At 39.0% G+C, this 10,000-nt stretch overlaps 1 protein-coding gene across 6 annotated transcripts in view; it reads right to left on the bottom strand.

Moving 5' to 3' along the window:
• The window catches only part of LOC144957284 (solute carrier family 12 member 8-like), a 67,003-nt gene that overhangs the window by 52,952 nt on the left and 4,051 nt on the right, over window positions 1–10,000 (bottom strand). Inside the window, exon 1 of one of the 6 annotated variants that reach the window (XM_078888384.1) lies at window positions 7,104–7,522. The exons of the other annotated variants lie outside the window; for them this stretch is intronic. The gene's annotated coding sequence lies outside the window, so the exon portion shown is untranslated. Of the gene's footprint in view, window positions 1–7,103; window positions 7,523–10,000 lie in introns of those variants that run through there. 6 annotated transcript variants of the gene reach the window in all.

Raw genomic sequence — 10,000 nt, 5'->3', positions numbered from 1 at the left:
GGACCCCTTGTAAAGCGCTTTGAGCATGTTTAGTTGATATTGCCCTATATAAAAGCTCAATTAAAAAAAATGGAATTCTATGTTAATGTAAGAGTTATATTGATAATTGTCTAAAATAAACCTTTGAATTGAATTGAATCTTTTATATTTGAGAGACGTGTTTTCTGCCATAACATTTTAAAACATGTCGGGTTTTTTTCTTTCAAAGTAAGGCAGATTTCTCATTGATCACAACGACCTTACAAAGTAATCAGTATATATTTTTTTGGTCTTCATAATATCACCTATGACATGAGTATTATAAATATGTATAAGACCAGTCATTGCCACTAAAATTACAGTTTGCTTTGTATAATTTTATTCAAGTCACGAGATACGAAGGAGATTACACACAGACGTCTCAGGCTAAACAAACAAACAATGGCTGGGATACTTTAGGGGGGGAAAATGATAAATTCCAAACGTTAGCATGGTTTGTATCAATTGCGAGACAGAGAAAGCGACACGGTGAGGTCTATATAATATATATGTGTGTGTTTGTGTGTCAGAGAGAGAGAGAGAGAGAGAGAGAGAGAGAGAGAGAGAGAGAGAGAGAGGGGGGGGGGGGAGAAGAAAGAGAGAGGGAGAGGGGGGGGAGAATAAAGATGATAAGACAAGGAAGGGGAAAGAAACGAGAAGGGGGAGGGAAGGAAGAAGAGAGGAGGAGAGAGAGAGGGAGAGGGGGGGGGGAGAGGGGAAGAATTAAAGAAATAGATAAAGAAACAAAAAGGAAGGGTGAAAATAAACGAGATATTGGAAGAGAGAGAGAGAGAAGAGAGAGGAGAGAGAAGAGGAGAGGAGTAGAAAGAGACAGAAGAGTAAAAGGAAGAAAAAAGAGAGAGAGAGAGAGAGAGAGAGAGAGAGAAGAGAGAGAGAGATGAGAGAGAGATGAAGAGAGAGAGAAGAAAAATTGAAATGAGAGTATGAAATAATAATAATATAATAATAATAATAATAATAATAATAATAATAATAATAATAATAATATAATAATAATAATAATATAATAATAATAATAATAATAATATATAATAATAATAATAATAATAATAATAATAATAATAATAATAATAATAATAATAATAATTTAAAAATAATAATAATAAATGTACATTTATTAAGCGCATATATATAAAACAGGCTCTGGGCACATAAAATAAAAACAAATTTGAGCTTTTACACAGCGCAATATCCACTATCACCAAAATGTGAAAGAGTCCCTGGGCATTAGAGAGACATATCTCATCAAAATGATACAGAAACTAGTGCTGGGCGGGTACCCGGGTACCCTCGGGTACTCGCGGGTAATAAAGTTAAACCGGGTACTCGAGTAAAAGGGACGGGTAGCGGGTACCCGCTTCAACAAAATATGGAAACCGAACTGAGTGATAATTGGATGTAATACAATTTTGATCTTACATATTTACATTCACATGACCTTTTTTCAAAAGATTTTCCTCTTTTATTTTTCAATTACATTGATTTTTTTGTTTTATTTGTTAACACACATTTGATTCAATTTTGGAATCAACAGATTAGGACTATACTAGTTCTTATCTTTTAAAGGAATCTCAGGTATTTTTAAAATTTATTTATTTTGGCTTCATTGTAATTAATTATCCTTGTTTCTTACTTTCGTTTCATTTGTCGTGATAAATAATAAATAATAAATGACTAAAAAAAAAATTAAAGAATAAAAACATAAAAAAATTTAAAGAATAATAAAGCCCCCCCCCCCCCCCCCCCCCCCCTTTCACAAAAACATTTTTTTTGGTCAAAAAGTCACTCCCGCCACGGGTACCCGCGGGTACCCGGGTAATCCGACCACTACCCGGGTATTACCCGGGTAATGATTTGGGCGGGTAATCCCAGCACTGACAGAAACTAAAACTTGCTTTTCTTTTTGGACATACCAAGAGACATGACACTCTTGAAATTTTTTATATAGGGCATTGTGGCGGGAAAAAGAGGGAGAGGGAGACCAAGAAGAAGATGGTCACAAGACATCATCGGATGGATGAATAGGCCAGTCACTGAATGTGGAAGGATGGCGGAGGACAGGAGCTTGTTTCGGTTGGCATTTGCAGAGGCCGCGTCCAGGGGAGATAAGCCATGATGATGATGATGATGATGATGATGACGATGATGATGACGATGATGATGATGATGATGATGCTGATGATGTTGATGATATTCACTAAAAATAAAACAACGTTCCTAGCCAACAGCAACACTTCTCGTGTACGACGAGATGTGACCAGCCTGATAGGGCTCATTGTTGTTATGCGATATTACATTTTTTTCTCGGACAGATACAACGTTGTTAACGGCCGGGTACTCGTTTTAAACCCGAGTACGGTGAAAGAATGTGAATAAAGAGCCTTTTCCAAGGACTCAACAATGCGCCGCGTTGGACTCGAGCCAGGACTTTCCGGTCCAAAGGCGAGTGTCATACCACAAGACCACCACATAGTCGCATATAACTTTCACCATCAATCCATCAATTTACGATTGAATAAACTCATAAAATTGTGGCCCCTTCCATCGGGCTAGAGTAATTTTATTCGGGTCACCATCGATTTTGGTAATAGAAAAATCAGCTAGACTGGAAAAAACATTGTAATTTTCTAAAAATTAAAAAATAACAATAAATACTTTTCTTAATTTTAATAATAGAATTATGATTAACTCTGTAGCTAATTTTGGCCAATTTGGCCATGCACGTGGCCATCTGGCAGTCCTGACTGAATGAGATACCACGGGCAGACCTGCCTACTACTACGAAAACATTCGTAAGAATACGAATTTTTGGCTTTAACAGCAGAAATAAATAGGAATTTTTGAATCAATCAAGGAATTTACCCAATGGAAACCGTACGGTGCTCTTATTGGCTAACCAACCAGCGGCCTCGATGAGAAAAATATCCGCCATTTTGATGTTGGCTGGGAATCGCGTACTATAGTAAACAAGCGCTGATCGGCCGTTCATGAAAACACGTTGTTGCTCGCTCGTTTAACTCAAAATTATTCAAAACGATCTCTCTAAAATGATATAAATGTGACTTCTTAAGGTTTTCTTCACGGTCAAAACCACACAACATTCTATTAATGATTACGTCCGAGGCAAAAAGGAATATTGACAGGTCGACCGAGAGTTGAACTCATGAGACGACAAACATCAATGCGAAGTGAGCGAGAGTCAAGCTATTGTTTGTCTTGTCCTATTCTATATAGAGAAAAGGATAAATAGTATAGCCTCGTGTGTGAGTGGTTGCGTGTCATAGTCTTGTTTTTAAATTGTTTCTGTTGTTTATGTGTGTAGTGGTGACTCTCTCACATTCAATTTCAATGCCGAAAGAGGAATTCCTGCACACAAGAAAGGGGAATTGGGGTGGTATTTGGCATACATATTGTATAGTATCTAGTTCTAAATAGATAACTGATTAGAATTATATTATGATTTATAAACACAATGCCAAATACAATTCCGAAGTTTCCTTATTTCAAATGAAGTAAAGCTCCAAAACCTAATGGTAGTGATTGTAGTACTGAGTGTTAGTGAGGTGATGTGGTGTTGGTGGTGGTTGTAGTTGTAGTAGTAATAGTGATGATGATGTGGTGGTGGTGATGATTGTAGTTGTAGTAGTAGTGGTAGTGATGATGATGTGGTGGTGGTTGTAGTAGTAGTGGTAATGGTAATGATATGGTGGTGGTGGTGGTTGTAGTAGTAGTGGTCGTGATGATGATGTGGTGGTGGTGTTTGTAGTAGTAGTGGTAATGATGCGGCTATGTGGTCTAGTAGTATGACACTCGCTTCCGGATGGGAAGGTCCTGGGTTCGAGCCTCGCGCTCAGCGCATAGTTGAGTCCTTGGAAAAGGCTCTTTACTCACATTCTCTTACCGTACTCAGGTGTAAAATGAGTACCTGGCCGTTAACAGAGTTGTCTTTGTCCCAAAAATTGTAATATCGCCTAACAGGCGTCATGTCCCGTCCTACACGTTAAATGTTGACCAGGGACCCCTTGTAAAGCGCTTTGAGCACATTTAGTAGATATTGCACTACATAAAGCTCAATTTAAAAAAAATAATATTTCAATGATGATGATATGGTGGTGGTGGTTGCAGTAGTACTAGTGGTAGTGATGATAATGTGGTGGTGGTTGTAGTTGTAGTAGTAGTGGTAGTGATGATGATGTGGTTGTGGTGGTTGTAGTAGTAGTTGTAATGGTGATGATATGGTGGTAGTGGTGGTTGCAGTAGTAGTGGTAATGGTAATGATATGGTGGTAGTGGTGGTTGTAGTAGTAGTGGTAATGGTAATGATATGGTGGTGGTTGTAGTAGTAGTGGTCGTGATGACGATGTGGTTGTGGTGGTTGTAGTAGTAGTGATAGTGATGCTATTGTGGTGGTGGTTGTAGTAGTTGAGGTAGTGATGTGGTGGTGGTTGTAGTAGTAGTGGTGGTGGTGGTTGTGGTAGTAGTGGTAATGATGATGATATGGTGGTGGTGGTTGCAGTAGTAGTGGTAGTGATGACGATGTGGTTGTGGTGATTGTAGTAGTGGTAGTGATGATGATGTGCTGGTGGTGGTGTAGTAGTAGTGGTAGTGATAATGATGTGGGGCTGGTGTTTGTAGTAGTAGTGTTAGTGATGATATTGTGGTGGTGGTTGTAGTAAAAGATGATGTGGTGGTTGGAAAACACATTACAGGTTATTATAAAACATGATTACACACATTCTCTAACTTCAGTTTTTGACAGCTTCGTTGTGCCATAAATATACGCAACAGTTCTGAAACATTTTATTGTGGATTTTGATATTGTTTGTTGTTTTTCTTGTGTCGTTATGTTGACATAGATACCGAATGAATAGTAATTACTACATTCTCAGCCAACAACAAAATGGCGCTGAATGCTTTCATTGGTGGACACTTTTTAGGCTTCGTACGTATTCTCATTCGTTTAATTCTATGGAATCAATACAATGTGTTATATAAAGAAAAGTTTGGTGCCAGAAAGCATCTATTCGGGGTTGTGAAGGCATATTTAATAATTCTAAGGGTAAAATATTAATAAGTGAAGTTAATTATAGTGACTTCTATATCTTCCCTCTGAAAACTATGAATTTATTTTTAAAATTTCAAGTTGGCGGAACTGCACGTGTAATCACTCTATACATATTACAGTCTAAATCGTAATCAGATCCGAAAAGCCGAAGTGTCTACACTGGCTTCTGTAGCGTTAAATTGGTAATAACAACAACATTGCCGTACTCTGGAAAAAAAAAAAGAACATATTAAAAAATTTGGCCATATAACTCGTCCTAAAAATATCGATCGATTTAAATGACCCTTATCTTGGCAAAATCTCTCAAACCTGGGTCTTCGCGCGAAGTCCCAGGTTTGAGAGTTTTTGCCAAGATAAGAGTAATTTAAATCGATCGATATTTGAAGGACGAGTTTTCTGGCCAAATTTTTAAATATGGGGTTTTCCAGAGTACAACAGAACTGTGCTTGCCTACAGTTTCCGACAGTTTTCCTTTGGCAAATTGATTTTTACACCATACCAAACCGAATATTGGAAATGGATAAATAATACTATAATCACTGCTTGGTTAACACGGTGGGCAGATACCAAAACGATATGCGTTTAGGTAAAATACTCGCAACATCCGCCAGCCTGATATAATGTACAGACTCACAAAATTAAATGTAACCTTGAACGTTTACAGTATGATTGTTGTAATTTAGAGAGAACTAATCACCAAAATGGATGTCTACAAACAATAACAAGGAGCTGAATGACGTCAATTTCGTTCCTTCTATACCAGACGAACGTTGTGATCTAAAAGATAGTAGGCGCTTGGCCAAAAAAGCTCACAACATTGCCAACCGGAATGTGACATATGTTATTGTTTTTTGCCACCCATGTTTATATATAGTATGCACTCGGCTAAGAAACTCACAGCATTGCCATCCGGAAGTATAGCGGACCAACACACAAAACGATGTGTAACCATGAGTGACGTCAACTTCGTTCTATCTATAAACATGGATGGCAAAAAACAATAACAAATCCCTAAGTGACGTCAACTTCGTTCTATCTATATTATATCTTCATGAACTCGAGTCATTGGTCACATTGTTAAATGTGCTCATGATGACCTGCATATTAAAAAAAGTGTTCACAGTTTTCGAAATATCCAACATACAATAGACCCTGTTGTTCATCTTAACGTTTGTTTATAACTTTCATAACCCCCCCCCCCCCGACCCCCCAAAAAAAAACAAAACAAAAAAAAAACCAAAAAAATAAAATAAAAACCAGTGTTTTTATGGTTATTAAGAAACATCCAATCGCTAGACAGCAACAAATCATGTGATCGATGAGTGGGCTGGACAAAAACCTCAATAAAGATCGCTTCCACTGAAACCCCCAATACTGACATTCCCACAACTGAATTTCTCAATTTATTTATGTATAATTAATTTACTTGAATCCAAACTTTAACCTCCATTTCTCAAAACTGAGTTTTTGTGACTTGCATACATTTCGTACGAGTGTGCTTTTATTATACCGTATAAATAATATGTTAAGCATCGATGTCTGATCACCAAGCTCTCGTAAGTAATAGTCCATCAGAGCCATTCGGCCCATGGAGCCGGAGTTTATCGCTGTTTCTATAGCGTGAAACGGAAAATAGCAATTGCTTGTTATCCTTTGGATAGGACACTAGTCTGTCGCAAAGTACTTTCCGACAAATCTAACAGACTCAGCTACCCATTCACTGCTGGGTGGACAGGGGGTCAGAAAAAAAAGAAATCTCGACTGCACACCGGAATCGATCTCGGTCCTTTTGCGTGTGAAGCGATTGCTCTACCAACTGAGCTATGGAGACCCACCAAGCTCTCATGGGAAAAGTTTAAAAAAGCACAATGAATTCAATGGGGACAATTTATATTAATTTGCCATGTGCTCGAGTCATTGGTCACATTGCAAAATCTGCTCAAAATGACCAGCATATACAAACTGTTAACAGTTAATAGAGATTGGAATATCCAACATACACAATAGGTCACATTGTTCAGCTTGAAAATATCCAACTCTTGGACAGCAACAAATCATGTGATCGATGATTTAGTTAAATGAAAAAAAAATTGAATACAGGTCACTCCTCTTGAATGTATGTAATCCAAAGACTTAAATTTAACACGAATTTCACAGACACCAGATGACTTTCGAAGAGAATTAGAAATCACAACTCGACGATTAACGTTATTCACAATGCATTCCCTTCCGATAATAACCTCATTAATACCACCAAAACTAGGGGAGAGGATGGGGGGGGGGGGGGGGCATTGCAATTATTATGTTTTTATAAACGCACGCAACACGCACTCACACAATATAATTGACATGATGTTGGGTATGCATTGCCAGTACTTATAATAATAGTATCATCAAATCAGATTGTTGTGCTGTGTGTGTGTAATTCATGGTGTGTAGGTAGTTGGTGTGTGTGATAGAGGTATTGCTTTTTCATTTTTTTTTTCATAATATTATATTATGTATTATGAGGCTATTGTATCGGGTGGGTCAACAAAATGGGGTCAACACTCGACGTGAGATGGTTCTTTTATCTTTTAAGTGAGGAGGTATGGCGGTGGGAGGGGGTAACGAAGCTGGAAAGGGGGGGGGGGGGGGGGGGGGGATCACCATCCATGGTCGACTTGTTGCTTTATATTCACCTAAACAATAATATTATATAGAAATAACCGAGGCTCAAATGAGAGTATCTCGAGAAAGAATGCCGTCGTTGAATGGGAGCGATCTATATTCATGTTTTCGTACAAACAGGTCATCAATCACATGATTTGTTGCTGTCCAACGATTGGACATTTCTCAACAAATGTTAGCACACTGCTTTGTTTACAAATGTTATAAATATACTCATGTGTCAAGCCGAATCAAATAACCAATCGTGATGTTAGATATTTAAAAAGCTGTGAACACTTTTCACTAATGTGACCAATGCCCATTCACGTACTAGCCTTCCGGTCGTAAGTGACATCTTCATCCTAGGTCATGTGACGAGAATAGAGGGTCTGTAAAAACTGATTGTTACCGGAAAGTTAACTAGAGAGAGAGAGAGAGAGAGAGAGAGAGAGAGAGAGAGAGAGAGAGAGAGAGAGAGAGAGAGAGAGAGGAGAGAGATGAGAGAGAGAGAGGACTGGCTGGGAACGGACAAGACTGCTCAGGGTAGTGACATCTATCTAGAGCAGTGACAGAGAATAGAGGGTGAAATGGAGAGTGTCGCCAAGTTACAGGGAGAGACGAGAGAGAGGAGAATGAGTCGAAGCATAAGGCAGGAGACGAGTGTACGGCAAGAGAGAGAGATGGAGAAAGGACTGGTTGTGACACGGTAGAGTTCAGGACACTAACTGTAAACAGAAAAAAGTCAGGAAGGGGGCCATGTCGGCACGTTACACGCACGGCAAAGATGAGTCCTTCGAAGCCATTAAGGCCCACGGAGCGATGTTTATCGGTTTTATAGATCGTATGCAGATGACGTCACTCAGCCTTTGTATGTTTGCATCCGCGTTTGTGAGTTGTTCTCATAACTGTATTAACAGATTATAAAATTCATGGTTACACAGAGTTGTGTGTTAGTCCGTTATACTCGGATGGCATGTTGGAATCCTTGGCAAGCATTTATCTTATCGGAACGAAATTAGCATTGCGGCTACCTTTAGACAGTTACGCAAGTACTTTCGCGAGACTGACAATGGCCAGAAATGCCCCCCCCCCCCCCCCCCCCCCGGTTTTACGGCGCTTGCGTCACATTTAGGATATAATATCAGCGCAAGTAAAAAGGAAGAAAATGGAAAAGTAAAAAAAGAAAAAAAAATTAAACTAGATTTACAATTAAAGCATCAAAGAAAAAGTAAGACGAATGAGGTATATGCGTAGATTCCAAGAGCACATTATCAGTGTACTTGTTTGAAATCACCGAAAAGACTAATCCAGATACCAGCATAGGATCCCACAAAGAGGATTACATTTAAATGTTTACAAAATACATTCAAAACAAATTAGAAAAACAATATCACCTTCCAAATCTAAAACTACACATTTGACTGTTTCATCAGCCAAGGAGTCCCGCCAAGGGTCAGGACAAAACTAAGTAATCCTCAGAAAAGAAGGAGGAGGGGGAGGAGAAGGAGGAGGGGGAAGAGGAGGAGGAGGAGAAGAAAGAGGAAGAGGAGGAGGAGGAGGAGGAGGAGGAGGAGGAGGAGGAGGAGGAGAAGAAGAAGAAGAAGAAGAAGAAGAAGAAGAAGAAGAAGAAGAAGAAGAAGAAGAAGAAGAAGAGAAGAAGAAGAAGAAGAAGAAGAAGAGAAGGAGGAGGAGGAGGAGGAGGAGGAGGAGGAGGAGGAGGAGGAGGAGGAGGAGGAGAAGAAGAAGAAGAAGAAGAATGAGGAGGGGGAGGAGGATGAGTTGGAGGAGAGAAGGAGGAGGAGAAGAGGAGGATACATCAACAAAACGGAAACGGTCTGACACACGAGTGGTAGTGGACGTAAGTAGACAGGAGACACGTTTTGAGTTTGATCTCAACAACAGTTGGTGGATCACCTGACACGGTGTGTTTTGATGAATCAATATCCACTGCTACAACCTCCTGTTTGTTATTTTACGTTATTATAGCAATCAAAATCTTTTCTCTAAATAAAGTCGAGTTGTCGGATACCTTTGGTTCAAAGTTCAAATCAAAGTGACGTCAATTTCGATACATCTATAGACAGATAGATTGAAGTTGACGTCACTCAGGTCGTTATTATTGGTTTTTGCCATCCGCGTTTATGAGTAATTCTCACTAAACTGTATTAAGCAGACTATAAACGTTTACATAGCTTTGTGTGTTGGTCTGTTTAATTCCGGATGGCAAAGTTGTGAGCTTATTAGGCAA

The sequence above is a fragment of the Berghia stephanieae genome, chromosome 11 (genome assembly GCF_034508935.2).
Source record: "Berghia stephanieae isolate SIO BIC M18660-M18661 chromosome 11, UCSD_Bste_1.3, whole genome shotgun sequence".
Classification (NCBI taxonomy): Eukaryota; Metazoa; Mollusca; class Gastropoda; order Nudibranchia; family Aeolidiidae; genus Berghia; species Berghia stephanieae.
Note: the sequence above shows the minus strand (reverse complement) of the source record. Positions and strands in the feature narration are given on the sequence as shown.